The sequence below is a fragment of the Rhipicephalus sanguineus genome, chromosome 5, assembly GCF_013339695.2.
Source record: "Rhipicephalus sanguineus isolate Rsan-2018 chromosome 5, BIME_Rsan_1.4, whole genome shotgun sequence".
Taxonomy (NCBI): Eukaryota; Metazoa; Arthropoda; class Arachnida; order Ixodida; family Ixodidae; genus Rhipicephalus; species Rhipicephalus sanguineus.
In genome coordinates this window covers 82,430,207-82,449,536 of record NC_051180.1, presented here as the reverse complement: position 1 = coordinate 82,449,536, position 19,330 = coordinate 82,430,207, and the positions used below count along the sequence as shown (strand labels likewise).

The window sequence follows — 19,330 nt, the reverse complement described above, 5'->3', positions numbered from 1 at the left end:
TCATTCATCTGTACAGTTCTAGCTCTCACAGGTCGTAAAAAATGTGCTTCAACCTTGCGTCTAGCCCGGATAACTGTCGCTCACAGTGACAGTTGACCTCCGAGTGACAGCGAAACCTCGGTTCTGTGACCCGGACTATTTGCTCGTGCGGTGCAGTACATCCTGACTGAAAAGACACAGCAAACGCGCGCTGTACACGGAACGATGTCAAGTATGCCACTGATAAGCCGAGTAGGATATAGACAGCGCCTGCTGTGTGTGCACCGTTGTATCGAGTTGTCTGCATTGTGACAATGCTATCGACTGGCTTCCCGCACAGAAAACGCGCATTGCAGCTCTCGATCGCGACCTGCAAGGAACTTCAGTGGGCGTTAGTTGTCGTAGGCAGTGCGAACAAAGGAGCGGAACCAGATCGTCGAAATTTCCAGAGCCCTCCACTACGGCGTCTCTCATGATCATATCGTGGTTTTGGGACGTAAAACCCCAACAATTATTATTGAGGAGTTTTCGAATAGGGGCCCCAAAAGTTGGGGGTCCCAAAGCCGTTTGCGTGTGCTCGTTTTGGGTCGAGCAGGAGCTGAATTTTCGAATATAGGGTCTGCGGTGCTTTGGACACTCCCCCTATTCTAGGCCACTATAGGTCTTGGACAAGAGCCGTCGCTTTAATGGGTGCCGTCATGTTTGTTTGAAACAAAGCTTTTGGGGCAGGCTTTGGGGCTCACGCTAAATTCGAGAAATAGCGTCCCCAACGCAAAACCCAAACGCTGTTTGGGTTTCGCGAATGCACAGTGGCCTCTACGCTATTTCTTTCGGGCCCCCATTCGAAAACTCCCTATTATTACGAAGGAGCGAAAACTGCGTATAGTTGAGCGTTACTAGCAGCCGTATCTCGGGATACAAAAAAAAAAAAGTACCTCGAAAGTAGCTGAGTGTAGTTTCTGGCCGTATTAGAATGCCGAATGTAATCAATATTCAAAAATACAAGTGGGCCTGAGAAGCTTGTTACAAATGTAATACTGGACGTAGACTTGCTGTCAGGTTTTATGAAGATTGAGGCCCTAATGTGGGTCATTAGTCTGTAGTCACAATGAAGCGGAAACGCAGCACGTACAAGGTTAGAGAGCGAGAGAGAGGTTAATTTACACAAGGGCAGAACGGCCGGTCTGAGATAGCTTGCTCTGGCCTTCCATTCTGCTCAGGTATATGTGGATGTGGAGGAAAATGATCGACAAATGACGGTGACAAGATTTAAAAATCCGGCAGATCCCACGCACTGTGGGAATCGATGTAATGCGAAGCAGCCAGCAAAGAGCTGCATACATCGCTTTGTTTTTGAGTCAGATGAAATCATTCATGCCATGGCATCTAGTTCACCATATATCGCATGTTTGCCATGCACGCGTGCATGCACAATGTGATATATACCATGCCAATGAAACGTATATTCTGGTGTATACACTGCATGACCGGTCATTTATGTTTATCACGCACTCCTCTCATGCCATACCAATTTTGGTATATATCCAGTTATCTAAACGGCCGGAAGCGCACCATAACAGTGTCATGTAAATCATACCGTACATGGCACGCATAACATAATTCGCATGTAAGGACCTGTCATTTATGTTCGTCATACAGTCACATCGCACAATACCAATTTTGGTGTATATCAAACGAGCGAAATGGCCGTAAGTCCACCATGAGCGTGGCATGTAAATCATGCCATACATGACATGCATGTCATGGTTTTCATGCTACCACCTGTAATTTATGTTCGTCATACATTCGCGTCACGCAATGCCAGTTTTGGTGTATATAAGTCTAGCGAAACGGCCGCGATCGGACAATGAGCGTGGCATGTAAATCATGCCGTAAATGATATGCATATCATAATTTTCAAGTTACCACCTGTCATATATGTTTGTCATACAGTCACGTTGCGCAATACCAATTTTGGTGTATATCAAGCGAGCGAAACGGCCGCGAGCGCATCATGAGCGTGGCATGTAAATCATGTCGCACATGACTTGCCTGTCACGATTTTCATGTTACCACCTCTCATTTACGTTCGTCATACAGGCGCGTCGCGCAATACCAATTTTGGCGTATATCAAGCTAGTGAAACGTCCGCGAATGCACCATGAGCGTGGCATGTAAATCATGACATGCATGTCATGGTTTTCATGTTACCACCTGCCATTCATGTCCTTGATGCAGTCACATCGCGCAATACCAATTTTGGTGCATATCAATCTAGCGAAATGGCCGCGAGCGCACCATGAGCGTGCCATGTAAATCATGTTCTACATGACACGCATGTCATGATTTTCTGTTACCACCTCTAATTTACGTTCGTCATACAGTCGCGTCATGCAATACCAATTTTGGTGTATATCAAGCCCGCGAATCGGTCGCGAATGCACCATGAGCGTGGCATGTAAATCATGACACACATGACATGCATGTCATAGTTTTCATGTTACTGTTATTCATGTTCTCCATACAGTCACATCGCGCAATACCAATTTTGGTGTATATCAGCCTAGCGAAACGGTCGCGAGTGCGTCATGAGCATGGCATGTAAATCATGACGTGCATGACACGCATGTCATGATTTTCATGTTACCACGTGTCAGTTATGTTTGTCATGTCGAAATGTCTCCTCATACCAGTTTTCGTATATATCCATTCATTTAAACGGCCGCGCGCGCCCCGAGACCATGTCATGTAAATCATGCCGCACATGACATGCGTGTCATGATTTGCGCGTTAGGACGTGTCATTATGTTCGCCATGAATTCTTGTGGCGTCATACCAATTTTGGTATATATGAAATTAACGGAAGGACCGCAAGAGTCCCAAGGCTGTGGAATGTAAATCATGCTGTTCATGACATGCATGTCATGATTTTCATGTTATGACCTGTCATTTATGTTCGTCATACGGTCATGTTATTACGTACCAATTTTGGTATACATCCGATTAACGAAACGGCCAGGAGAGCCCAAAGTCGTAGGCGGCTAGATAGATAGATAGATACGCTCAAACTCGCAGAAGTTCGCTAAGAAATGCTTCGCATTTAAAAAAAAGTGCGTGTTTGCAAGTCCATCATGATGTGCCAATTCTGAAACCATGCATCTCTAGTCCAGCCGCTTGTGGTAAGGCTACATGGACACTCTTTTAACCACGGCTGTGCGACTTCGGCGCTAACTGCGACTGTCCTGCACTGCAGGACGACAGCATTTTCACTTCAAGGTGACGCTATAGTCACCCGCGGAGGAGGATTGCAAGAACGTATTGGCGAATGGAAATTTAAAGGGGAACGCCCGCAAGTGAGTCAGCCCGCGTTGTTTGCCCTGTGGCGCCGATAGATCTACTTGAATGGCCCTGGTGTTGCGGGCACTGAAGCGACGGTGAACAAATGGCGGCGTCTTTTTTCTTCTTAACTCGGCGGCGCGAATGGTCCCAATGCTTTCGGTTAAACGGGTGTGTCCGCCTTTGGGCAATGTCTCACCAAAGATTGCATCTGGCGGGCCTATTGTGAACTCAGGGGCAGGATCGTTTCAGCCATGATGGAAAAAACGCCCGGCCGCTGTGTTAGCCTCTTGCGGACGGTCTCTCGCCCGCGGCGGCTCTCGCATGCACAGTTGCGCGCAGCCGGCGAAACTGCGGCCTGTTTATCTTCGATCGGCGGTGTCGCATATATACACTGTGACCGTTGACACGGCGAACGGGTTGCGCACTTTGTTATGGGCTTTTGTAACTCGAGACGACGGATTTCGGTGTATTTATACGCTGCCCTCTCGGTGCTCGAGAAGGGGGCAGTGTCCCGAAGAATGCGCGACGCCGATAACAACGGCAACCCAACCCGTTTTCCTGCGGTGAAACGCACCGGCTGCTGTACCATCCTGTACGTCTCGTCGTTTATGGGACTCCGAGGCGTTAATCTGAGGCGACTGGCTTGCGTTTTCGTTCTAGTAAGGATTCGCCCTAGCGTTGTGTCCTTTAGAAAGGCAGGAGGGCTCTCCGTTGTGTGCAGTGGTATAATCCGGAACAATTGCTTGTTTGCTGAAGGCGTGTTTAAAGAAGAATGTACGCTTTAAATTGATGCATTGTCAACAATGCTTCCACGCCGTCAGGCCTGAAAAGCTCTCTCTCTCTCTCTTCGTGTGAGTCAACTTCATTATAGATGCCAACTGTGGTTGGTCTGGTCTATATGTGGTTGCTTGAATACTCCGGCCGTTGCTTCTGATTGTATTTTCTTAATGATTAACTTTTCCTTAAGGTGTTCGTGCTTCTTGTGTAACGTGGAGGTAAAGTGTGAGCGGATGTGGATGGTTGAGGTGCACGTGCTCCGTGTTAATTTTGGTTATCTAACGCGTAGTGAAAGCTTGGCGGGTGTGGTGAATGCATGCATGCATCATATGACGTAGATTTACAGTTTTTTTTTTTCTCATCGCAGTAACAAATGTACGGAAATCCGAAGCGTTATATCTCCCCGCTCTCTCTCTTTTCGTTTTTATCCCCTGGTAATTAAACCTCCTATACATGCGAAGCACCTAGTCTGTTGCCAAACACATATTCGTTACTTAAAAAAAAATAATGTATATATATATGTTTTAAGTTGCCTTTGGTAACCTTATTGTATTGGAGCTGGTTCTCGCAGGCTATGCTCATTGTCTGAACAGTTCCGTACGTATTTTCTTTTTTTTTTTTCGAATTGTGACATAAGGTTTTGATTACTTAACCGGTCGGTATGAAGCGGCTAATTATGTTCTTCGAATTTTCCTTTCTTAACCCTTCCACTCACCTTGCGGGATTCCGCTGAACTGATTTGCAACACTGTTGCTAACTTCCATCCTTTTTCAGCAGCGTGCAGTCTCGTGCAACTCTTATGGTTAATCACTACAAAAAAAGTTCACAACCTATGTTCTTACGCAATTTTTTATGCTTGGGGTTCCAAGGAGCTGCAGTTCGCAGCGATTCGAATTGGTGCAGTTTCCTCTCTCTCTCTTTCTCTCTCTCTCTCTCTCGCTCGCTCGCTCGCTCTTTATACGGGAACACACGGCCCGAAGGAATAACCCCGCGAGCTAGCAACCCTTCCCGATAGGGGTCGCCTTTCATTCAGAAATCAGGGCACTGGTGCATGTGTTATTCCCTGTAATGGCGATGAAGGTTGCGTGTATCGCGTTCGCGCATTTGAATTTGCGGCGATTTCCTTTCGTTCTTCCACGCGTCACGGTATTTGTGCCACTCTCCATGCTGGCACTTTCGCACAGCAATCCGGACGCGCGATCGAAGCACCGCCCGCGCGTATATTGGTTGGGAACGATCAGCTGTGAGCGGCGCGGGGTCGGTCGTTATAACCGTAACGAGCGGATATGTGCGTGTCTATGCGAGGGGCCCGCCGCGGAGGTGTGTACGCGATACGGCCGATAATGAGCGTCCCATTTGCAACGGAAGAAAGCTTTTCTATATATTTATTTCCTCTTTTCTCTCCTGCACTCTCTATAGCCGTGTATCGTTTTCTATACCTTTCGAGCATCCGCTTTGTTTAGATTGAGCTTGTTACACGTCATCTGCTCAAGGTATATTGCGCGCGAAAGGGACGGAGGGTGGGGGCAAAACTTTTCCACGCGCTGCGGTAACGGAATAGAGGTCGATGAAGTTGCACCTATAGATCGGAACTTGCGGAGCATGCAGCCTATAGAGCTTTCCACTAAAAGCTCGTTATAACGAAACGGGTAATTTAGAACTATTCGCTACAACGAAGTGATCGTAATTCTTCATTAAAATTTACGTAGACGCCAATGGATGCACCTCAAGTGCTGATTTAAAGAAATTAAAGTGATTTATAAATGAACTTAACGAACTGCTTTTTTTTTCTTCCTCTTGAAAAGTGAGGACAGTGACAATTTCGCACCCGTGAATTAACATCGCAGAGGTCTTCGCTGCGAAGCCATCTCTAGGCCGCGGCTGCGTTAAGCACGTACAACGCCTATCGAATCTGTCCAGCGTGGGTTTACGCTAAAGGAGAATAAAATAACAAGCACGCTATTTCAGTTCTTTAATGCGGTATACATTTACCTTCGGTTATATATAGTATATAGTTAAAAATACAAGAGGTACAACACCCTACCGAGTAGGCCTTGCAGCTGTGTCGACGTACGTACAGTCAGCGTGAAATGTTTATGAACAACAAGACACAAGGAGAATCTGAATGTTTCCGCTGTTTCGGCAGGCAGCCTTGAATTCAGATTTCCGGTCTGTTCTGAAAGGTGCTAACAACATGTACTGCGCAGTTTGACCGAACACAGTCACAAATTGCTGGGAAATTAAAAGCTTTTCTCAGACCTATAGTGGTCTCTAAACTTTTGATGCTGACTGTACGTTCTCTAGTTACGTTGGTGGTTTTTTTTCTTCTTCTTTCTTTATTGCGCTAAAGGCAGCAGTGGCCCAGATGCGCTAGCCACAAATACGTACGTAAACCGTGTAGGACCGTAATAGTTTCAGCTCCGAAGTGGGTGTTTGTTTCTTAATGCGGTCTCGCGCCCATATCGGACCTATACACGCGTCATCGTTCGTTCGATCCTCTCTTATTTATTTTCCTCCTTTTCTAGGGAAGTTCCTTGTTCTCGTTCGGTTCTGCTTATGTCTCGAGGAAAAGCGATAGCGAGAAAAAAAAAGTGTCTCGTCGAATACCTGGCACAACCGAACGGAATACCTTTCCTCGAGAGCCAGCTGGGCGTCGTCAGAAGACGCGATATGCAATACGAGGTCCTGGGCGAGACGATTGGCGTTGTTTTTTTTTTGTTTTTTTTTTCCCGCTGCTTCAGTCGTCTCTTTTGTCTATAGTTCGTGGCCTTGCGCTGGATTTGTCCGCCTTCCGTGGAGTTGATACCGTACTTGTGTGTACGCCGATGACCATTTATGGCTGGCGGATTTCGATGGTGAGATGATGGGCACGTGTCGTCTTTATTTTCGCCGACGTAGTTACGTTGCAGGTGGCGCAATTCATGTTCCTCGGTTGGCGGCTTTTTCTAGTGGTTGCACGTCTTAAAGGACCCCTAAATCACTCCGAGTTCAAAGACGAGAGAGTGGTTTCCTTCTCGCCTTCACTGCCCTTCCCACAGGCGCTATCTTCTTCTCCCCCACTGATTTCTTCATGAAACATGTGGACAATGTCAGCACTAGGCGTTGAAGCTATCAGGATTTCGCTTTTTTTCGGCTATGTTAGTAGCAGTAGTAGACTTTTATACAGCCAAATTCATAGGCCGAGCATTTCGACCGCCTGCGCGATCAATCGACGCTGCTCTTCTCCTTCGGCGCCGATCCAGTCCAGCCAGGTGGTAATGGAAAGGGAAGGGGGAGGATAAGGTTATCTCCGCTTGCGCAGTCGAAAGCGCACAAAACGAAGCGAAATCAGTTGATGGCGCGCGGTAGTCATGCGAGGCGAGGCAGAACGGGCGTGCGACTGCGTGGCAAAGCAGGCTAGGTGACAATTCTGAACTAAAATCCCCCGTATATGGACCAATCGAGAGCCTATTTCCTCATGACGTCACATGAACAGACTGCTGGTGCCACGAATTGTGCCGAAAAGACTGGAAAGGCCAGGAGAGAGTGAAGAGCTCGTTATTTGTGTTTTCAGAGATCATTCTGGGGGCCTTTAAGAAATGAAAATGGGTTCGACAACCAACGCATGTCGTTTGGGGAGTGGGAGGTTATGTGTTACCTCTATACTGCTATGTATATCCCATTCAGTGGCGGGGTGTATAATTTTACGCATTGACTGTAGAGGCTTGTCATGCACCGCGCGTTACTTAAAACGGCTTGAAACGGGTTGTGCAAATGTGTATACAATGCTTACTGAGTGAACAAGTGACGCTGATTTAACTTCATTGTGCTGTGCATTGCCGCAGAGGATCACCTTGCTGCAGACGCTGCTAATACCCCTGTCACGCGGGCACCCGTTAACTCCGTGCAACTCCCTCGTCGTTACGTCAACGGAGATGCGGTCCGTGTCACACGGTCTCCCTTACGTCAAGGAAGTTAAACGGAACGTTTCGCAAAAGGACATCGGCGATCTCCATTAACGGTGGAATGGAGTACTCTCGTCCCCAGTAATCTGTAGTTACGGAAAAAGCCGTAAGCACAAAACAGCCGCAGTCAACACAGTAATGAATTTCATTAATATTGAAAGTTATTTCACTGCATAATCCAGTCATAACCTGAGTTTAATGAAAAACAAAACGCGTATACGTGCACATACTCTCCGCACCATGCCTCGCGAAAAGTCGTCGTGCCGCCATTTTGAATAAGTGTCCCCGAGTCCGTGTGCACCGTTGTGTTTACGTCGGTGCATCTCGTTTCCTTCTTATTGCGGTGCTCTTCATTCTACTTCAGCACTACTAATAGTCATAGCAGTCGAGTGACGCGGGTTTTCTTCCTTCTCCGTCGACGCCGGCACTCGTACTGGCAGTACACGCGGACTATCGTGGGAGCCATCCGCAGCAAAGGCTTTGTGGACTGGACGTGAGACCTGTACCCAGCTGATATTGGAAAGGACAACGTGATTTGGGTGGTAGCGCAACTTCAAAGAGCTCGGCGACAACTTGCATCGTGTTTGACAATCGGTACGCGTAGAAAAGACGCGTACTATGGTACGCGTACCAAAACAAACGTAGTGTTGCCAACACTCTTGTCAAAATTACTGCCAACATGCTTGCAGGTACACGTTCATGTGATAAAGACAAAAAAAAAAAAGTTTTGTGTCGATGTAATTAAATTATACTTTTTATAATCACACATACCATTGAGAATGTTTTCAGCGTGATTAGACGCGAAATATTGCATGCAGACGTAGGTGCAGCAGCGCCTAATGGACCCCTTGCGGCTTCTGTCCGAAGCTCGTAATATTGCCGTGTGACATGGGCACAACTCCATCACCGTCTAACTCCCTCATGGAGTTTTACATTGATGGAGTTTAACGAAGTTCGGTGGTGGCCGTGTGACAGGGGCATAAGTTCGACGAACCGTTCGACGAGCCCCGTTCCAGCCACCATAGGCGTGCGCACAGGGGGCGCACGCCCCATTCACCTAAGAGGGGGGGCGCGAAACCTGCCCCGTACATTGACCCTTCTAGTCACCTATGAAGGGGGCGCAAAATCTGCCCCATACAATGACTTGGTAGGGTGGGGGGGGGGGCTGCGACAAACCTCCCCCCCCCCCCTAATGGGGAACCCTGCGCACGCCTATGCCAGCCACAGAAAAATTAGAATTTTTGTTTGCTTGGAATGCATGTGACCGACAACACATCGCCCATGCATTTCAATCCAGATTGACGATTATTTTTATAGAAAGGTCGAAAATTACTGACTTCGCAATAAATCGATAGTTAATCAGGCACTAACTAAGATTAGTTACTGAAAAACGCACAAATCAATATATTACCACCTTATCTTTATTTTCAGTAGAATACGAAGAGCTTTGGAATAAAGTTGTGCAAATTTTACACATTTACAGACAGTCCATCGTAATTCGCGCCTGAAGGGGATATACACATATACTCGAGATTGGAAATTAAAGCTCATGCAATGTACAACCATTAGGGAGAGAGAGAGAGGACCGCAAGGAGGTCAATGTGCACTTTGTACAGTTTACTACCCTACACGGGGGGACGAGATTGGTACAGTAATGAAGGTGAAGGCATAACTATCTGCCGCTCGTAAGGATGACGCGTGGCTTATATATCAATGTCGGGTATTTCAGCCTCTTGTGCCATTGTTCCCGCTTTTATAATCAACGCCACATTCTCCAATGCGTGCGTCATGAGCGTATATATAGACTTGACGATCGCCCTTTTCCATGACCAAATATCTTGCGGGCCTGGACTCGCAGCTTGTCGGCCGAGAAATCCGTACGCGAGCCCATCGGCAACGCTTGGAAGCGACTGGCTTATACTCTTAAACTCCGTCTAGGGCCGCTTGTTTTGCTTCCGCTGCCGACCTAGAGCAGGCATCACGACCTTTGAACAAGGAGCGGTAGATTATTTGGTCTGTGCCAAGGTCTGGCGACCTGAATTGTGTGTCTCGTGCAGATAAGAGATCCGGCTGCAGCCTCGCGTCTTCATTGATTGAAGGCGCGGACGCACCCTCTGTGGCAGGCGCGTGTGGGTATATACCTATATGCGCTCTTATCGCCCCAAAGCGGAACAGCGGGGTATGGTGTCGGCTGTGTTTGTTCGGGTTGCGCCACGCAGATCGTGGAACGCAAGCAACTGCCTTGGAAGTACTTTTCCGCGTGTCGCGCACGTGGACAGTACGTACCGATCGAAGCTTGGTGCTTGACGAGACGGGCTCCGTGTGTATATATATGGTCCCTATACTGGGACCTGGTCTCTTCGCTCATTTACCCTCTCATACTCGGTCGCTGTGTCGCGCATGTACGGCGCCAGCTCTTTCTATACTCGGTTAGCGGGCAGGCACACATAATTTCTTGACAGGTCACGTATACTCCTGAAGCTACCTATACTTATTTACACTTTACCTTCCTCCCACGTAGGGTAACAAACCAGCAGCTTTTCTCTCTCTTATTGGTGACGTAGGTCTATCATCGCCATAGGTGTTTTTCAATATCTAAACGTTTCCTCCCTCTCCTCTCAGCCCAATGGTGGGAACCTGTATAGAACAAACAAATAAACAAAAGAAACCAGCAATAAACTAGGAATTCAGTCGGATAAAACAAATATGTTCCTATCGATGTAGCCGGCTGTATTCCTAGTTTATTGTTCGTTTCTTCTTTCTAAAACAAATCTCTCCCTCTTTGGCCCATAACGACCCTTAAAATGCATCACTGTAAAAAACTAATCTCGTTGCTGTATCCTGCGTGTTTTGTCTTCGTGAACACGTGATTGGAAGCTGTTTGAGCGCTTTCTTTCCCAGCTTTTCTTGCGTTTTTTTCCTATTTATCTTGCGTACGCCAGTAAAGCTGGTATTTATCAATCATCTGGTGAACTTTCCTGCTTCATCCCATATGTATATGTATTATAGAACATTGGTTCTGAGTTGTTTGTTGTGGCGTTCGTTATTTCGAAGCAGCGCGAAGACGCGACAGAGGAACAGACGAGACAATGCACTATTAATTCATTGTTCTATTCGGAAACATGGCATATAAAGTTGACAAACAAAGGGCACGTCGATTAACCACGCAGAAGGTCTTGCTGTCACGTGTTTGCGAAACTTTCTCATTGAAGACTGTGTGTAATATACCTGCGCTCTCACGCAGTCGACCGAGGCGGCTCCGTATATAGCATCGTGTTACACTGTGATAGAGAGATACATTCAATGCCCCAAACGGGACGAGGACAGTGTCGCGTCGGTCACGATTTGTACCACGATTCGGTCTCAGTACTTTGAGGCTCGCATGGGTGCCGGTGCATATAGGCTATCGCCCAAGTATATCGGTGTCCGTGAATGGGCGATTGTCCAATTGATCCAGTTAACCGAGCTGAGAGAGCACCACCCTTTATTGTTTCAGAGAGCAGGGTATTGCAGATTGCTGAAGTGTGGGCTCGTTTCGGCCCTGGCTTTAATTAAAGGACCCCTAACAACCACTGAAGATACAAAGACGGAGCGCGTTCTTCTCTCCTGGTGTTTCCCGTCTTTTCGGCGCAATTCGTGACGCCAGCAGTCTGTTCAAAAGACGTCACGAGGAAGCAACCTCTAGGTTGGTCTATATACGAAGGATGTCAGGCGTGAATTGTCTCCTATCCTGCCTTGCTATGCAGTCGCACGCCCGTTCTGCCTCGTCTCGCGTGACTATCGTGCACGATCAACTGACTTCACTTCGTTTTATGCGTTTACGACTGCGCAAATGATGATATAACAGCGCGTAACGGAAAAGCGCGAAGTCCTGATAGGCTAAACGCTTAGTGCTGACGTTGTCCAGGTGTTTTATAACGTAGTAAGGGGCGAGGAGGAGATAGTTCCTGTATGAAAGGTAGTCAAGGCAAGAGAGAAACCGCTCCGAGTCTCGTATTTCATATATATGAGTGGCTTAGGAGCCCTTTAAGCTACTTGAGCCGGCTTCATAGGTCGACAAGCTCACTCGTGAGTCGACTCACACAGACTCAAATCGAGCCGTGAGTCTGAGTCCGGTTGAGGAAAATTTTGGTGAGTCTGAGTCCGAGTGAGCTCCACATTTTTCTTTTTTTTTTTGCCGACCTATGGTCCTGTCTACTCAACCTCAGCATTACTATCAGCCTTATGTCGGCTCACGTTTATACTCACGTCTACTCGCACGTACTTTAAAGCAGTAGCGTTCATACGCCAGCTGAATATTTATTAATCAGAGGCGTGAGTTGTGGAAGGCGGAGGGGAGGAGAGGTGCCTTGACCTCCCCTTTGCAAACTCTTTCACGGGAAGTTTCTGATAAAAATATCTCGTGTGAGTCACCTCATTATGTAGAAATGGCACGCCCTTACTGGATTTCAACCACTGACAACTCGTATTTGAAGGTACGAGATCAAAAAGGGCCAAATAAAGCACCGATTATGCAAGATAATGGTGTTAAAGAGCATTGAAACCATGGTCGAAAAAGCTAATTACACGCTAACGGACACATGTGTCGACTCACTCAGGCTCAGATCAAGCCGTTAGTCTGAGTGAGTACGAGTGAGCAATATTTTGATGAGTTTGAGTGAGCCCGGTTGAGAAAAATTTTTGTTGGTCTGAGTCCGAGTGAATCCGGTTCAGGAAAATTTTGGTGAGTCTCTGTCCGCGTGAGCCCTAAGGCCAAAATATATTTCATGAACGAGTCTGAGTGAGCGCCACATTTTTTGCCGACCTATGGCCGACTTTAAGCTGCACGGACATCCTCGAGCACCACACGGTTTAAACTCCACCGGTAGTATCCCGAAGTACTTTTCCGACCACTCTCGCTTTTCCCGGCGCTTCTAGCAGCTTCCGTTATTGTTATTATACGTCCTCATCATCTGACCTTGCTCGCGCACTCTCGGGCTGCGAGTCAACAACTGACCAGCTTCCTCCGTTTTACGTTCTCTTCTTTTTCTCCATCCGACGTACGTATAATATATTTATGTATCTCCCCGCTTAAATCGCCGAGAACCTTCCATGCGTGGGGCGGGTCAGTCGGCTCGTATCTTCCTGCCCGCGAGAAGCCCCTGGAACGACACGACGTCGCGTCTTTATCGCCGTCGACTGCCTCGTCAAGCTGCCCGTTAACGCCCATCCTTTTTTTCGTTTTTTTTTTATTTCATTCGCGCATTATTTTCACACTCTCGTTATTTCTAATGCCGCGCATCGCGCGCGGCAACGAGGAACCATTTCCTGACTTAAAACAGCCGGGCCGTATTACACTCTCTCGTGAAAGCTGTATAGAAATCGAGAGCTCCGCGAGCTGCTAGCCGCGTCACTCTCACAGATATCTGGCGTGCGCGCCATCCTTCCTTCCTTCCTTCCTTACTTCCTTCGGCTTAAAATTCTCCACCCTTCTCAACCGCCGGGTCCTTTAAAAACTGGAGGGGCGATTTAGAGAAGCCGCTTGCTGCGGCCGTCAAAAGAACACGACAGCTTTCTCTCCCCCCCCCCCCCCCTTTTCCCTCACGCAAATGCGAAAAAGAAAAAAACAGTCCGCCAGCTTCATTATATCGCTGTCGGCCTTGTACATGCTAAGCCGTGGAGTGGCGAACGGGTGCATTCGTGGTTGAGGAAGGCTTTTCGCGAGGCGGTGTGGGTGCGAAGTTGAGGGGGGAGGGGGAGAGGGGGGGGAGGGGTCGTATACCTTGTTTAGCCTGCGTGGCTTTGAAAAGCGCGCATAGCTCGTCCGTTCCCGTTTTCGCGTTGATATTAACGCCGTCGACCGTCGAGACGAGAGAGAGCGCATTTTTGGCGAGCCTAGGCGCTCTTCGAGCGAGGCTGCGTGCTGTGTCCGATTTTACTTTCACTCGCCCGCTCTCTCTCTCGCTCTCTTTCTTTACGACCTGCATCACTTAACCGGCCTCATCTCCCGTGTACAGTGTCTGCTCTCGAAACTTATCCCCGTACGTTTATTTATTCTTTTTTAACCCCCCCCCCCCCCACCCCTACAATGAACGGGTACCGTACGACAAGAGCGCGCCGCGCGTTGGGCGCATTTTCAGCCACGGCGCAAGAAAGAAAACGCTCGCTCTTTTTCTTTCGCTCGTCCCGTTCGCTTTTGTCGTCATTTTGCTGTTGTCCCGCCGCATGGATACCGAGCGGCCGCGACGTTACGAAGCGCCGGCTTCTTGTTTTGTTTGTGCCGAGGCCCGCGCGCACGGCGGCTCTCCGCATCTCTGATGGAATCTCCAACTCCCCGCCACTCTCCCTCTAACTTTTAACTCTCTCTCCGCATCCTCCTCTCCACATCTACAGCGTCAGCATTGGGCTTCTCTCTCTCTCTTCCCTCCCTCCCTCTCCGACGAGGCCTCTCCCACTGGCGCGGATGAATGTCTGGCGGAGCGCCGGTGTCATTCGCGTGAAGCGCTCGACGCTGAGCGCACGCACTCTGCCGTAGACTTGCGCCAAGTCCGCGCTCGACATCGTCGACTGACCGACCCTGTTACTTCTTTTACTCAACGACCACGGCCCTAGGGTGTGTGTATGTGCTTGTGTGTTGGTGCGTGTTCTCGGCTCCGTGCTTCTCACCTACTCAACGAGAGACCGGCGAAGTGATACGGCCTATTAACAGTCGGTGAAAGGCGTCCCCCTCGGAAGGTTACCGGATCTACCTCAGCGGTTGAGTTTTTTTTTTAAAGGTTTTTTTAGTGGTTTTCTTCAAACGCCGTCCGTTCTCCTGTGTTCACCGGTGTCCATCGGCGGGAGTCGATACTTGCTCGTCGATTTGTGCGGATTGCCATGGTCTGTGATATCGGCCGCGCCGGTTGAAGATAACCGTTGGAAACTCTTAATTACGCGCGGCTTTGGTGAGTATTTCATCTCACTTTCCGTGATTCCCGCTTCAAACATTCTTCTTTAAGACGACGACTTCCTAAGCGTCTTCCGCCCTTGTTCTCTAAATGGCGTATGACGATTTGTGGCCATTTTCTTTAACTACCGTCCTTACTCTCTTGCTAAGGCCGCTAGCTAATGTCGGCGAATGCTGATTACCCTCGACACTGTCTGCAATCAATGTTATTCCAGTGATTGAATTCTCTCTCTTTTTTTTTTTTGAATATATCGTATTGTTGAGTCTTGATAGATAGTTAGTTCTATGGGTGAGTCGGTGCATTTACTTACAACGCGACAGAAATTAAAGATAACCTGTGTCTGGTTTGCAACAATAAGTCGTGAGTCAGCACTCCTGCTGTGTCTTACTTCTGCAGTACTTTTTGTTCCTTTTCGGCTGAAAGTAAGCACGCATTAATCATAGTTGTCTGCAGCACTCGGTATTGTCTTTCCTGCAGTGACTTGAGCTGCCAACAGCTTTGGCATTATGTAGAGACCCTAAAGGGCATGATGCGTGCAATACAATACACCAACCAGTCACATATCATATGGGAAGAACGAATCTCGGCGTATGCCTCCCCTCGATTTGTTAGCAGCGAGTTCCTGGCTTATACCGTATTTACTGGCATACTATACTAGCACTGTGTAGTGTTGGTTGGTGTTTGCTAAATAACTGCCGATTTTGTACAGTTCTGTCTAATGTCGGTTAATATAGGCTATTCGCTGTTCAGAACAGAAACACTACCTTCAGCGAATCTCAGTTCTGTGATGCTTTCTCGATAAATGACCCGAGTTAGCTGCGCCTGATTTAGCTTGGTCGTTTTCGCTTGACTGCTGACCCGAAGGCCGCGGGGTGGAATCCCGGCCGCATATCGGCGGAAGCAAAGTGTTAGAGACCTGTGTGTTTAGATTTAGGTGCACCTTAAAGAACCCCAGGTGTTCGAAATTTCTGGAGCCCTCCACTACGGCGTCTCTCATAATCACATCGTGGTTTCGAGACGTAGAAGCCCAACAACCATAGATGTTAGGCAGTTTCGGAATAGGGTGCGCAAAGCTTTGCGTTAGCGTTTGTCGCCACTGCGCATGCGTCATATGCTACGTTAAGTATAATTGTATCCAACGAACGCTGTCTCTTGGTGCCCTATTTTAAAATTGTCTATTATTTCGTCCGATTTCCATTTCATCCGCAAGCCACTATAGGCAGCATTGCTCTTTGCTTGAACGCAAAATAATAATTGTTGGGTTTTAACGTCCCAAAACCACGATATGATTGAGAGAGACGCCGCAGTGGAGGGCTCCGGAAATTTCGACCACCTGCGGTTCGATAACGTGCACCTAAATCTAAGCACACGGTCCTCAAGCATTTCCGCCCCCACCGAAAATGCGGCCGGGATTCGATCCCGCTACCTGCGGGTCAGCAGTCGAGCACCGTAACCATTGCTTGAACGCAAAGCAATGCGTACGCCCGCTATTTCCGTCACTTAACGGGGGCCCGCAAGAGGATAGCGTATGACGCATACGCAGTGGCGACAGACGCGAAGCTTTGCGTACCCTATTCTAAAAATCGCAAGCGGGATGACGACGCTGTATACGGTGCGTGCTCGAAGCCGCTGCGCGCTTTGATCACCTGCGCCCAAGGGTGCGTGCCGCGGTCTTCGATCCGCACACATCATGCGAGGAGGCCTTGATCGACGCAGCGCGCCGTTTCACCTTGGAAAGGCCGCCGAAACCATGGTTATGATCCGTAGCAAGGTCGCGCGTTTCGGAGTCACGCTTTCGTAGCGCCGAGGGGTAATTTTCCGGTCCTCGGATTCTTTTGCTCTCGTGTTCTTCAGCAGGAGGTGTATACTTTCGGTCGTCGTGCTTCAGTGATGGTGTTCCGGTGCTATTAATTTCCAGCAGCCCTGTTCCCTTTCACGACCCCCCCCCCCTCCTCTACGGCGTTGTTATTCGTTACCTTTCGGAAACGGGAATTCCGTGTGTGTGACCTATTATGCGCTTCCTACCTAAGGCGTCTGTGTTGTGTCCATAGCTTCTCCGAGTTCACGTCGATCCCCAAGAATTGCTGTAGCGAAACGTCGGCCAAGCGGTCACGCGTATGGTCTGCGAAAAACATGGGCATACGATGAAAAATAACGACGATATCGGTGTGATATAACGCTCTTCTAGTTCACACCCTCTTCCCTCCCGTGCATTTCGTCGTCTCGAATACCTTGAGCCTTTCGCCGGTCAACGACATAGTCGCTTTCGTTTCTTCATTTTTTTCGCCAGACATGTCCGGCAATAATAAGCGTCCAGCTGCATTGCCGTAGCGAGTAAAGAGATCTGAAATTCGTAGAGCTTTTTTTAACCTTTTTTTTTCGGTCTCCCATGCTGTACAGACATTGAGAGTAGTGCTGCACGCGTTAGCATGTTGATGGCAGTCGGTTGCGTTTAAATAGTCTTACGTGGTATGCGTTATTTTCACCGTCGTTTTTATTGCTTATCGTATGCAGAATTGATATGTATCGAAGCAAGGTGTGTGACCGGGCTAGTTGGTATTCCATATTGACGTGAACAGCGCGTGTAATACACAAGGACGAAGAAACGACGCTAGTCCGCGTCGTTTCTTCGTCCTTGTGTATTACACGCGCTGTTCACGTTGATATGTATCGTTTTGCAAAAAAACGCAGCTCCACGCCGCGAATGTCTCGTCAGTCGCATTGTTGCCGAAAGCCGATGCTCTCCAGTGAAGTTCCAAACCGCTTACGCGGCGTCAATGTCAAAGTTTATATCACCAGAAAAATCTGGATAGTCTTCAGGGCTGAAAGCGTGGTATCGTGTAGCGGCTAGCTGCTAAGCTCGAGGACGCGGATTCGATTCCCTGCCGCGGCGGCCGCATTTCGATGGGGATGATCATGCAGAAACACCCGTCTGCTTATAACTTCGATGAACTTTGACGAGCCCCGGGTGGTTGAAATTAATTCAGAGTCCCCTACTTGCCTTTAACTTTTCCGTCACTCTAAGTAAAGAGAAGAGTCATTTGACTCTTCTTTCTGTGAGACCTGACTTGCTACGTATATGACTCCCTATTGGCCGCGAGATCAAGCGGAGTCGCCGCCTAGCGGCTTCTGGCTGAACCGCGCCTTGTGTGGATTGCTCCATGCGTCGTCTGCTAGTCCCGTTGTGTTTGCACGTGCGCGTACGTCACGCAGATCCTCAAAAGGCGGTTTGTTCCGTTGCGTTAGTGCAACTTTAACCGCTCGTACGTATGCCTAACACGATGTAAAGAAGCATTTGGCCTTGATCGGCTGTATATGTACTGTAATAAGATCAGACAGTGCACTTGTCGAGAGTGCTGTGTGTGGTCGTCGTACCCTCCGTTCACGAGAGTCATATCAGTGTATGCGCCGCTCTGTGGTTCAAGCGCATTGCAAAGCGCACTTGGCGTTGCCCTAAAGATGTGAAGTATTAAATCCCATGTGAATATAGCCTTTTAGCGGCGCGGTGGTAAAAAGAAGGCTCGCTTGTACTTGAGCGTTGTGGTTAGGTGTTTATACGTTACGCGACGAGCTTTAGTTATGTACGGTCCTGGTCTCACTAGAGAGAAATATTTCTGTTAACTCACGTCTGACACTTCGGTACTTAAATTGTCCCCTAAAAAGAACAGAAAACGAAATGACACGGAAATCGCAAAACTGAGTTGCCTTGCGCAATTTTAACTTGTGGCGAAATTTATAGAAAAATACCCGTGTACTTAGATTAAGGTGTACGCGTTAAAGAGCGCTGATGGTCAAAATTATTCCAAACGGCGTAGTTTACATTTATGTCGTAGTAATTTTACGCGAAGCCACATCTTTTTTCTTTACATTATCTTGAGCGTTTGTGTTGTGTTGTTTAGATTGACGGAAGGCAACGGACATTATTCGTATGAAAAAACGTACTTTGGTCCCGTGAAACAACCGGACCTTTGTTCCGTTACTGTCGTGCAAGTAATCAATCGAAGAAATTTCCGTGCTGTACAGTTACCTTTGTGTAATGTTTCAGGAATAAAAACAAGCGTGTGCGTGTTAAACGTCTCCGTAGCGCTAAAGCGCTGTCAGCCACGTAGCTTTTCTCAGCAAACCTATCAACTGTCCAACATGGAGAACTGAATAAGAAATGCGAATGAATATTTGAGCACGCAGTGCACAAAGCGCTATTTCAACTCATCGTGCAGGAATACGGGCTTTCTTTTTGTTGAGGGGCATCCACATGAACAAGAAGTGAATGGTTAATTCAGTCGCGCAATACAGCAGTGTGTAGTGGGTGGAACACAAGCTAAATATGTACAAATAAAACAAGAAAACGTCACCCACTGCAAAAAC

At 48.1% G+C, this 19,330-nt stretch overlaps 1 protein-coding gene across 8 annotated transcripts in view; it reads left to right on the top strand.

Annotated features, from left to right (window-relative positions):
• The window catches only part of LOC119393888 (ubiquitin carboxyl-terminal hydrolase 2), a 288,961-nt gene that overhangs the window by 77,030 nt on the left and 192,601 nt on the right, over positions 1 to 19,330 (top strand). The window contains exon 1 of one of the 8 annotated variants that reach the window (XM_037661077.2): positions 14,713 to 14,962. The exons of the other annotated variants lie outside the window; for them this stretch is intronic. The gene's annotated coding sequence lies outside the window, so the exon portion shown is untranslated. Of the gene's footprint in view, positions 1 to 14,712; positions 14,963 to 19,330 lie in introns of those variants that run through there. 8 annotated transcript variants of the gene reach the window in all.